Source organism: Mastomys coucha, unplaced genomic scaffold (assembly GCF_008632895.1).
Source record: "Mastomys coucha isolate ucsf_1 unplaced genomic scaffold, UCSF_Mcou_1 pScaffold15, whole genome shotgun sequence".
NCBI lineage: Eukaryota > Metazoa > Chordata > Mammalia > Rodentia > Muridae > Mastomys > Mastomys coucha.
This window is the reverse complement of record NW_022196897.1, coordinates 101,649,505-101,658,918: the sequence shown is the minus strand read 5'-3', so window position 1 is coordinate 101,658,918 and position 9,414 is coordinate 101,649,505. Positions and strand designations below refer to the sequence as shown.

The 9,414-nt window shown below is 42.2% G+C and overlaps 1 long non-coding RNA gene across 1 annotated transcript in view; it reads left to right on the top strand.

The window, feature by feature from the left end:
• Positions 1–9,165, top strand: part of LOC116090678 — a 31,532-nt gene extending 22,367 nt beyond the window's left edge. Inside the window, exons 2-3 of the long non-coding RNA XR_004118783.1 lie at positions 7,742–7,888; positions 9,030–9,165. This is a non-coding gene — a long non-coding RNA (uncharacterized LOC116090678). The remainder of the gene's footprint in view (positions 1–7,741; positions 7,889–9,029) is intronic.
• The last annotated feature ends 249 nt before the right edge of the window (positions 9,166–9,414 follow it).

Below are 9,414 nucleotides of genomic sequence, written 5' to 3'. Positions count from 1 at the left end.
GAACTCCTCAGAGTCAAGCTGTCTCTGTGATCCTGTGATTCTGGGATCCTATGACCTTGGGCTTGTTAAAGCACCTGGGAGTAGAACTTCCTCTAGGTATTTTGGGAATGACTGCAGGGTTTGTGCCCAATGTCTGCTCAGGGTACTGGCTGACGCAGACAGACCGGAAGCACCCAGAGCCACTGGGCTGGCAGAGTTTCTGTGTGCCTGAGTCCTGCTGGTCCCAGTTATTCCCAGTGTTGGGACAGATGTTATGTACTCCTCACCTCTGATCCTGGGTGTGTTAGAGCACCTGGGAGTGGAGCTTTTTCTGGGTGTTGTGGGACTGAAAGGAGCCTGAGCCACTGGGCTGGAGGAGTTCCTGTGTGCCTGGTCCTGCTGGTCCAGTTACTCCTATTATTCTGACAGATGTTATGTCCTCCTCACCTCTGATGCTGGGCATGTTAGAGTGCCTGGGAGAGGAGCTTTCCCATTTGCTGATTCTTTATCTTAAAGCATAAGCCATTGCTGTTCTGTTCAGGAAAATTTCCCCTGTGTCCATGTGTTTGATGCTCTTCCCTACTTTCTCTTCTATTAGTTTCTGGAACTAGAAAATATCATCCTGAGTGAGGCAACCCAGGAACAAAAGAACACACCTGGTATGTACTCACTGATAAGTGGATATTAGCCCAAAAGTTCAAAATACCCAAGATACAATTCACAGACCACATGGAACTCAAGAAGAAGGAAGACCAAAGTGTGGATGCTTCCATCCTTCTTAGAAGGGGAAACATGGAGGAAATATGGAGACAAAGTATGGAGTAGAGACTGAAGGAAAGGCCATGCAGAGACTGCCCTACCTAGGGATGCATCCCATATACAGTCACCAAACCCAGACACTATTGCAGATGCCAAGAAGTGCTTGCTGACAGGAGCCTGATATAGCTGTCTCCTGGGATACTCTGCTTAGAGCCTGACAAATAGAGAAGTGGATGCTCAAAGCCAACCATTGGACTGAGCATGGGGTCCCCAATGGAGGGATTAGAGAAAGAAGTGAAGGAGATGAAGGGGTTTGCAACCCCATAAGAAGAACAACAATATCAACTATCCAGACCCCGCCACCCCCAAGAGCTGCCAGGGACTAAACCACTAACCAAGGAGAACACATATGGAGCAATCCATGGCTCCAGCTGCATATGTAGCAGAGAATGGCCTTGTCCATCATCAGTGCAAGGAGAGACCCAATTATGTACTTCTTTTTTCTTGTCTATGTTTCTATAATCAAGTATATTGAGAGCATTCATATATACTATGGGCCAGGCCCTCGAACTGGGGTCCTTTGAGAACATAGTTTGAGGCAGCTGAAGGGGCCAGAATATGTTTAATGAGGAAGACTTTCTCTTTAATAGTGTAGCAGAGAGCATGAAGGAAATCTGATTTTGATGGGGCTGTTTGCCAGGTCACCTGGTCAGCACTGCCTTGGACTCAGCTCTGCCCAGGAGCCAACCAAATAGCCAAGGGAAAAATGCTAGTGGTGTGTAGACTCACTTCCTAGAGCAGCTCCACTCAACAGATCATTCCCCCAATCGAAGTCATGCTCACAACAGGTACAACTGGAAAAAAAAAAAAACACTGATGCTGGCTATGCTTAGTTGAATTAGTTGCAAATCAGCAATATGGGAAATGTGATTAAACTTCCAGTAAATACCAGAAGCAAAGGCACCCAATTCATATTGCCTTCTGATACACCTTGGCCATTTTCCCCAAAGACATTAGGAAATGTTTGTTATTTTTTCCTCTCATCCTGTCTTCTGGTGTATTTACATATTATAAAGCAATAACATTTTGAAACTGCACATCTCCCAAAAGGCGATTGATTGTATACTATAGTTAGAAAGTGCCATTCAAGAATGAAGGGGCTGGTTAAGAAATCTAATGACTTGTTTGTGAAAATAATTGTATATCTTCAAAATCTCTTTATAATACGGCCAAAATCTTCCCAAGGAGAAGAAGAGCATCCAAGTAGAAAACAAAAAGGGGGAAGAAAGGAAAAACATAACAGAGAGTAGAGACAGAGATTTTTACTTCTAGCTCATCGGATTTGCAAGGGACAATAAGCGAGATTCATTAGGCCATTTGTTTCTGTCATCCGCCATGATTCAAAATGAAATACTAAATGTTTCATGGACTCAGAAAAAGAGTAGAATTTGTCTTTGTGTAGGCTGTGCAAAGACGCTGTGGCTTACAGCCCCGTACAAGGGGCCTGACGGATGAAAGGGGGGAAGGGTGGTACCGTCTGAATGATGATGGGCTAATATCATCACCCTCTTGTCAGCTGTAATAGGCTTTCCCTCAAAGAAATAATTCATAAAACCGCTACATTATATTCTATCCCTGACAGGCCCTATCTATCCTCCAACCCAGCAGGCTCACAACTAATAAGAAAATATGTGGTTCAGGAACCTTGAAAAATTAAACAGGTAGTTTATGAACAATTTGTTTCATGGCGATGTTTATTATGTTTATTAAATATTGAGCCTTTAATGTTTTCCCAGTGCAGATGATATCATAAAAATGCTGACTTAAGCCTCGGATGTATTCTTAGAAAATGACATTTTACAGCACTGGTAGTACATAGTAAATAACTAAATTATAGCAGCTTCTCCCTGTGTATAGAGACAGTATGTAGAAACTGTAATTTATAATGTATCTTTATGGACGTGTATGTGCGGGATGTATCCATGCGTGCCCCGCTCAAGCTCCCCTGGTAGTCTGAGGTTTAAAACTAAGCTGGGGAGTAGCATTCTGTTAGTGCCTATTTTGAGGAAAGTCAGCTTGAAATTTGTTTTTATTGCTTGTAGTAAAAGAGACACCTTGAGTTTAGAGTTTCTGGCATCTAAAGTACACAGAGTCTGGACACTAATAATAAACATAATTGGAAGTGTTGCTTTGTGTCATTTTTATATAAATCTTTTGGGGGGGCTCTCTGTGGAGACTGATGCATGTGAGAATATGAAGGTAAAATACTTCCTTGTAATGTGTGCCCATTACTTGAAAAGTATCAAATTAGATGCAGAAACTCTTCTGTGGAAAGCTGGGGGGCAGTGGGCAGCTACATGGACCATGGTCCTCCTGTGTACATACCGTGTGCATTACCAGCTGGGCTGTCATAATAGATTTAATCAGTGTGACAGTAAATGATTGTCTGCTGTAGACAAGCAAGTGGAAGATTATCAGCATCTTACAGGGTTAATGGCCCTTCCATAATAAACAATACCCACAGTATGAAAATAAGGCAATAATTCACGCCCAGATTTCAGAAAACACATGCCCAAAGTGATTTACAAAGGAAGTTGGATCAAACCTGTGGTTAAATGCTCTAGCATTCCAGGGCATAGCTTTACTGAACTCAGAAGGACATCTTAATTTACTGTGTATACCCACAGAGAAACACATGCATAGGCATTCAGTAATGAATACACTCTCGCAGAGTTTTGCTGAGGCTAGAGGTACATCTAATATGAAAATTTCAGTGACTTGTAAACTATCAACATGAAGAAGGTAAAAGTCAGTGTCTACTTGAAATACAGCTGTCAGAACATCAGCTCCAACATGGGGAGTTACTTAGAGGCCACTGATAGACCCTTGCTGTCTAATACCTTTATCCAAAACGAGGCAAGAGATACAAACTGGCCCTGAGCTTTGAGGAGGATGCTGGTAGCTAACAGCCACATGAAATGTGAATTTTATAAATCATGAGGCTAGGTCAGAGGTAAACAAAAGCTGAGCTTACACACATGAAACAAGGGAGCTCCAGCTTTGGAGAACAGAAATAATTGTGACTTCTATTGTGGATAGTAAGCCAGTTAACAACCAGCCGGGAAGCATATCTAAAAAAAATAGAGACAGATACTGCATTATTGGAAAGGCTGAATTTAAAGAATGAGACGGGCCTTTGTGTTTATGTGCTTTAGCTTCTGAGTTGTATTCAAGCCACCTGCTATTACATAGGAGCACTGCAGAGGATGTGGACAGAAGAGACTGAGGGATTCCATTAGGTAGCTGCTGGACAAGAACAACAAGCCCGAGGAATGGAGACCCCTGGCCAGGACCTGATTTAGGGGCTGGGAATCAACTGTATTTCTTCTCCTCCAGTAGGCACTGGGACAAATGTAAATTCAAGCGTGTTTTTATTTATTTTACTTGTGTATGTGTGTGTGTGTGTGTGTGTGTGTGTGTGTGTGTGTGTGTGTGTGTGCGGGCGCATGTGTTTATACACCTGTCTGTGGAGGCCAGAGGACAACTTCAGTGTAATTCCTCAGGAGCATTCTACATTTTGTTTTGTTTTTGTTTGTTTGTTTGTTTTTGTTTTTTGAGACAGGGTTTCTCTGTGTAGCTGAAATCCCAGGGACATGAGAGATGGACAAAAGTCTCCATCCCTAACTCCAAAGTTACATCCAATTGAAACCACTTGCAAATGGACATAAGTTCTCTCTATTGGAGTCTCCCTGAGTACACAAACTACTCATAAGAGCAGGCCCCATGCCTAGAAGTAGATGGCCAACACAAATTGAACTCAATTTCTGTCCTGAACTCACTCTGTAAACCAGGCTGGCCTCGGACTCAGAAATTTCCCTGCCTCTGCCTCTCAAGTGCTGGGATTAAAGGCATGTGCCATCACTGCCCGGCAGCATTCTGCATTTTGAATAAGACAAGGTCTCACCTAGGCTGGCTAGATAGCCGATGGCATTCATGGATGTTCTTATCTCTATCTGTGCTCTCCTGCCAACCCCCATCTTCTCAGCACTGGGATTTAAGGCAAATATTACCATACTTCCCTTCTTAACTCTGGTCCTAGTACTTGCAAGGCAAATGGTTGACTGACTGAACCATCTCCCCAGTCCTTAAATACTTTTTAAAATGCACACAAATAAGAGCTAAAAAGCTGTTTCAGTGGATAATAGTGCTTGGTGCATTTGTAGAGGACTCCTGTTCATTTGTCAGAGAACACATAGGTCAGCTCACAAACACCTGTAACTCCAGTTCTAGGGGTCTGAAATAGCCCTGTCAAAATCCTGTGAGACAAAGCTCCTTCAAAGATGCCATTGAGTTCAATTTGTATTGACTATCTACTGCTGGGCGTGGGGCCTGCTCTTATGAGTAGTTTGTGTACCCAGAGAGACTCCATTGGAGAGAACTTAGTGTCCATTTGCAAGTGGTTTCAATTGGATGTAGCTTCTGAGTTAGAAATGGGGGCTTTCATCCATCTCCCAGGTCCCTGGGATTCCAGATAGGTCCCAGGCATGCTGCCAAAGTCTCTGTGTGTCAATTCTGCTCTATTTAAAGGGCTGTCTTTCCTTGGGGTCCTCTATCCCCTCTGGCTCTTACCATATTTTCATTTTCTCTTCTGCAGGATTCCCTGAGTCCTGATGGAGGGATTTGATGGAGACACACCATTTAGGTCTGAGTGTTTCAATGTCTCTGAGGCTTCTTTTAAGTTTAATTTTAAATAATGAAAACTATAGCTCTCTATCTCAAATATATTCTCCAGATAGTTTTCTAGTAAAGATGAAACTTACTCATTTAAGCTTGGGACCATTTAAAGTCCTTCGTCCTGACATGGATTTGCTGAGGTGCCCAGGCACCATGGATGCTGGATCTCACTGATAGTCGATGGTTAGTTCTTGTGAGCACTGGGGTCAGGGGAAACTGTTCCCACATTGGTCTATTCAACATTCTTACGTTGTAGTTCAAAGGTATTTATGAAACCAAGAAGACCAGGTAGACAGATAGACCCTATCTGTCTCTCTGTAAAAGACATGAAATGGGCAGCAGCTTGTAGAAAAGAAAAAAAACATCACTTCTGGTCATTAAAGAATCGCGCACACTGCAAACAGCATTAGGTTCTGTTTGGCTTCAGGTCACATGTTGTGCCACCAATTTCAGACATTCCTCTCTTTAAAAGGAGGCAGTTGGTGGCAATTAATTACCCCTGGATAGCATGTACAGCTGCAGCCTATGTATGGAAACAGAAGAGAAATTAGATTTAATTGGCCTTAGCACTATCAAGAATGTGGCATTTATTTAATTATGACTTGTTGGGAAGGAGACCTTGATTAGTGTGATTTTACATTTTTGATATTAATAATATAATTAATAACACATACAGAGCATAAAGATGAAATAAGCTTCTTCCATAGTATGTCAAGGATTATGCCTGTTATTTTCATAGCTACATGAAGTATTCTTTTAACAATCCAAAAGGCCCCAGTTATTTACCACATGCTCTGTTGCCTCATGAGTCTATCGTGATGACTGTTTCAGTTTCTCTCCAGCCAGCAGAGGCCTGATCTATCCATTCTCAGCAGAGCTTCTGTTATTTGGTGAACTGATTCACTGAACCTCAATTTATTTTCTACTTCGGTTTAGCTGGGAACTTTGAAATGAGCAAATTTGTCGTTAAGTGCCCTTTATCTTTTACTTGGTAGTCACTGGAATGTTTCTTTTAAAAATGAAATTCTGGAGTTCACCCTAAAGGTACACAATAAACAAATAAAGTGTATGTGGGTACTTTTCACTGACATAATTCTCAGATGGTACACTAATGTTTACAGTAATGTTTGTCAGATAGAATCTTGCATCCTTGCATTGATTAGTGCTTACGTACATGCTGATCAGTTCATTGTGTTTCCCTTGTTTGTCTGTCTTCAATGAGTCCCTGGAGTCTTTCCTTTTCCCTTTCTCACTCATAGCTTTTAAGGCTGAGCATTTATTCCAATTTAAGTTGTATTACAGTTTGCACTTAGGTAGGGACTTGCTGTTGAGAAGGTCCCCCCACATGCTACTGGACTAAACAAAATGAATACTCCTGACTGCTATGTAGTATCTTAACAAATCTGTCTTCTCTTCCCCATGGACCAAATGACCTTTCTGAATAGTTTCCTGTAAACGCAGTGGGATTAGACATGTTTTACCCCCTCGGCAGTCATTTTAAACAGAGGAGAGCAGTGTGCCAGGGCCTTTGGGTTATGGTTGGAGTGGGTCTCAATTCTAGAGAGTGAGTAGCAAGTGAGGTGTGTCTTGTATCTTGCTGTGTGGTGGCTGTCACCTTCACTAGCTGTACCATCTAAGAACACTGTTCCAACCTCCTTCACCCCTGGAATATGAACACTGAAATGTTACACCCCTGAGTACACTGGAGAGGAAGGACTGGACAGTTAGCAAGAAGCAAGGAGAGCTGGCCATAAATTAGAGAGGTGAAGACTTAGAGAAGGGGTTACTTTATAGTCTTCTCCCTCCTCCTCTGGGCCTCCTCCTCTTCTCCTTCTTCCTTTACTTGCTTTTGTTTGTTTGTTTGTTTCTTGCTTTTTTAAAAAAATAATTCTGGGTTTGTGTTCATTTTATGGAAAATAAACGGTGAGTATGTTGAGATATGTTCATCTTTACTCCATCAAATATTTCTTGTCTGTTCAAGATAAATATATAAGACAGCTTATCTTTGAACATCACCACAGACCAGAGTGTCAAAACAAACCCATGGCTTTTCAGTGAGCCTCCTCTCCCTGAAACCGCAGTGAAACCACTTCCATCTTCTGATTCAAGCAGTCTTGCTGTCTTTCCTTACTGTTTCCTTATATAATGTCTGTGTGAACTTGGGCTCAGCATTTCTCCTCCCCAACCCACTGACTTGTGAAGTAAAAGTGAAAAGCTCTTGGGATGATCTTGATGTCCTGTCACGTCTAATTTTTTTTTTTCTTAATAGGCTCCAGGAGCAAGTGCTGGGTGCCTTAACAAAAAATGTGAAGTCACATAATTCAAAGCATTTTATTCAGATGTGTCAAAAATTAATCCAAACAATAGAACAAGGTCAACTTGCCAAAAATGACTGAGACCCACCAAGAAGTGAGAAGTAGGTGGTACTGTTATTTGCTTTCTTTTTTTTTTTTAAAAAAAATCAAAACAAACAAATAACATTTTGGGTTTTGAGGGGGAGAGGAAATGAAATTGGGTATGTAGGGAGGTAAGGAGCAGCTGGGAGAAAACCACGAACAAAATATTGTATAAAAATTAAATTTTACTTAGTATTTATTAATATGTTCATTTAATGTGTTTAGATAAAAATCAAACTCCCTCCCTTCCCCACAACCCCTTTCTTATCTCCCTGCTGCTTTTCCCTCCCAATGTCATGTGCTCTTTAAAAATAAAAGCATGCTGTGAGTCCTCTAAGTGCTGCCTGCATGCACAGGGGTGTGGGACAGCCACTGGAGCCTTGGTGATGCCTCAGGGCCTGAGTCCCTGAAGAAAACTGACCATTCTCATTCCAGCAGCCATCAATGGCTCCTCACATGGGAGGGATCTTAATGAGCCCCTCTTCCACAGCTCTGGGGTTTTCGCTGGCTTCATTTTTGTCTGCTTTGCTTGCTCAGAGAGCAGGGAGGCAAATCAGCAGGTGATGTTGTGTGTGTGTGTGTGTGTGTGTGTGTGTGTGTGTTTTGTTTTGTTTTTTGTTTTTGTCTCCTACTGAGTGAGCTCCCACCCAATGGATGTTGATGAGGTGTGAGAACTCTTCAGTCTTGTAGAGAGAAAGGACACAGCCTGCCTCTAGATCCACCCTTAGAGTTGGAGGGTGAAGTAGCATGCCCAGTGAAATCTGGCCTCAGCGTACCACAAGGCTTGATACTGGAAGCATAGTGCAAGGACAGCTAAGTGGCAGCATGGACACACACCTTTGTGTGTCTGCAGACAACCTCAGCCTCACGGCTGACTTCTCTGTGAGGTTGAGTTAGTGGTCCTGTTTGATTAATGTGAGGCTATGTTTAAGATCTTCCAGGTGGAAGCGGATACATTTTGCAAAATTAAATGATCTAGAGCTAGGGAAAACACACACACACACACACACACACACACACACACACACACTGGACTAATGTATTCTTTGGGTGCCGAATGGCTTGTTATTTAAAGCTGATGACAAGTATCATTATTTAAAGATGGTTGGTTCAGTGCCATAGCTATGTGTACCCTGAGAGGTTGTCTTTACTTTTTTCCAGGAAAACCCCTCAGATATAGTGTATGATAACAGCATGTACCTGTCTGTCAACAGAACAGGGCCAGGATATAAAATCACTTCTGTGGCAGCTGCCAGAAAGAGGCAGCAAACAACCCATGCTTGACACAACCACCCAACCCGCACCGACTCGAAGAGGTAGGTGGAAGGCAGCATGTATTTTCAAGATGGGGATTTCTTTCCTTACTCTTCCCATTCCACTAGCTCATGAAAAACTTTTGTCCAGAATATGTAACCACAACCAAATCTTTCCTTGGTAACAAGGATTCAGGGATTCCTAAAGTGACTATATTCAAATAAAAATGGTAAGAGCACAAAATCAGAGTCAGTGGGCAAGATGACTAAGTGTGCAAAGACACTTGCCATGA